This window comes from Periplaneta americana, unplaced genomic scaffold, assembly GCF_040183065.1.
Source record: "Periplaneta americana isolate PAMFEO1 unplaced genomic scaffold, P.americana_PAMFEO1_priV1 scaffold_85, whole genome shotgun sequence".
In the NCBI taxonomy this organism is placed as follows: Eukaryota; Metazoa; Arthropoda; class Insecta; order Blattodea; family Blattidae; genus Periplaneta; species Periplaneta americana.
In genome coordinates, this window is record NW_027185566.1 from 704844 (window position 1) to 707475 (window position 2632).

Here is a 2632-nt window from a genome sequence, read left to right on the forward strand (position 1 = left end):
GCTCCGTATTTTAGCGGAAGGAAATGTCAATTTTAATCATTATAGAAATCTAGTTATCCCTGCACTCATAATTATTATGGGAGTTTTTATTGACGGAATTCCAGTGGGAAATTTTGTGATGTCTGGACTCTTTTGTGCAACTGTGGGTGGAATATTATTGAACTTAATAATACCAGAACCTAAAAACTAGTTTGACTTACACACCCCATTGAAGTATATTTAATGGGGTGTATGTGGACGGTTAGCTCAGCTGGGAGAGCGTTTGCTTGACGTGCAAAAGGTCACAAGTTCAATCCTTGTACCGTTCACCATCTTTTTTTATAAATATTCAAGTCAATCCCATAGCTTTATAAGCCTTAAAGTGTTTTCTGAGCTTTGGAAAAATACAAAATCACCTCCCCTAAACCCCAAAAAACTCTGTTCTTTTATTAGAACAATACATTTATTATACAATAACGAACTTTTTTGAATTCAAAATTTGTTAAATCTCCCAAGAATGAGTCCAAGGAGTAAAATAATGAAGTGTTATAGTTTGAAAGATTTTAGTTTATTTGCTTTATTTGTACCAATATTTTTTGTAGGGTGTGTATCTAGTTTTAGTAAAACTCATCCCCCTTTGGTCAGCGACAAGCTGTGGCAAACAACCCAGATTTTAGATGAACAAAATCACGATGTAACACAGCAAAATATGCAATTTGTGGGACTCGCCAAATACAACGCTGATAATTCTTATGAATTTTTCAATTTAGATCATAGCCCTAGAGGAGATCAAGGATATTTTTTTGTTTTGCCAGATAAATCCAAAAGAATTATTATTTCCACCAGTAAACACTATTCTCGTATTGTAGATATTACTGAACTCAACAGCCAACATTTTACTTACTCTACAATCAATAACAGTGGAAAAAGAATATTTATTCACCATTCCACAGTCTAAATGTAAGTCATTATATCCAACTTTGGAGCAAGTTAAAACTAACCTGCAAAAAATTTCTTCTTGCATCTGTCCCCAGATCCAACAGGCGTAGAAAATAAATTTGACTCACCCACTCCTCCAGAATTACATTAATCGTGTTGATTGTCAGTTGAGTTTCAACTTAAAAAATACTGTGGAAGGTCTTGCAAAGAAACTATCCATTACAGGCTGTGGGGAGTGTTATAGAAGAGATAAACTGGATAAGTTACTAAAACGAATTTATACGGTATTAATAGTTACTGGAGCTATAATGTAGTTGGTAGATGGGACTATAACAGATATACTTTTATAAACAAAACAGGAGAAAGTCATGAAAAAATTACTTTTTTTACTTTTAATAAATATTACCGTTGGAGCTTGTAATTCTGAGAAAACACCGAATAATGGTAGTAATGGCAACGGATCTAGCATTACCGCTACTGCCATAGTAGAAGACGGTAGTGGGAAAAGATTAGGGCTACTGATTTCTGGAAATAGTAGTTCTTTAAATTTAATTAGCCCTAAAGGGTATTACTATGCAATAAATTATGATGGTCGTATTGATTCTCCTAGTATATTACTTACTGATAGCAAGAGTAAGATCAATAAAAATAACCTATATGTGATGTATTCGTATACTAATATGTTAGTTAAGAAATCTGCTTATATAATTAAGTCCACAACAGGGGAGTTACCTAATGGTGAGCTCTTCTGCCATGAAGACAGTCGCACCCAAACTTTAGTTTCTGGATACTATCGGTGGAATGGCTCTGATAAAGGAGAAGCACCAGATTTTGAATATTCGGCACTAGCAGCTACAGGTGGTGTTGGGGTAAAAATAACTAATTGTTCGTATGATCAAGTAGGAATCCCTCAAAACATACAACTTCCTATTAAAATTATTGGGTAAAACTTCACTACGGAGAGAGTCTCTCCGTAGCTTACTGAGGTGTGTTTTGTATATAGTTGCCAGAATTTTTAAAGAATAACGCCATGGCTAAAACAGCCCCTTCAACAAACTCCCGCCCGTCAAAAGGATTATGTTGCTCTCGGCATAGTTATTGTTCTTCAAGAAGTATTCCAAAAATTTGGACAAAAAGCTGAATTTGAATATCTACATGGGGGATATATACAATTTTTGTAAGTACGAGGCTTATCTCAGTATAAATGCTTTTTCTAGTAAGACAACCCTCTCTTTAAACAGAGAGGGTTCAATTTGAATCTAGCTTTTTTTAACGGAGACCTTTTGTTTAATCTGATAAGCTATTAAAAGAAAGATAAACCAAAATGGCGTTACAATTATGGCAATTCTTGTGTCTTGAGCTAGGAACAAGACTATAGCAACAAAAATTAAAAAAGCTAAAATAAGATAGTTCATTATAGGATACAATGGCATAGGAAAATACGGTTTTTTGTCTTTAGGTAAGTTTTTTTTGTACTGTATATGGCACAAAACAATAATTCCCCAAATAAATAAAAAACAACTAGTAGAAATACTGGTAATCAATGTAAAAACACCTTCTGGCATAACATAATTGAGAATTACAGCAATAAAAATGACAATACTAGAGAAAAAAAAGTGCACGAGAAGGAACATTATTTTTAGTCAGTTTTTTAAACCCAGCAGGTGCATCTCCCCTTCTTGCCATGTGGTAAATAATTCGACTAGTACTATAA

The 2632-nt window shown here is 33.9% G+C and overlaps 1 non-coding gene across 1 annotated transcript; it reads left to right on the forward strand.

The window, feature by feature from the left end:
• Positions 1-235: 235 nt before the first annotated feature.
• On the forward strand, positions 236-308 carry TRNAV-GAC (transfer RNA valine (anticodon GAC)). Its single transcript has one exon. It is a non-coding gene; the product is annotated as a tRNA-Val (tRNA).
• Positions 309-2632: the final 2324 nt, after the last annotated feature.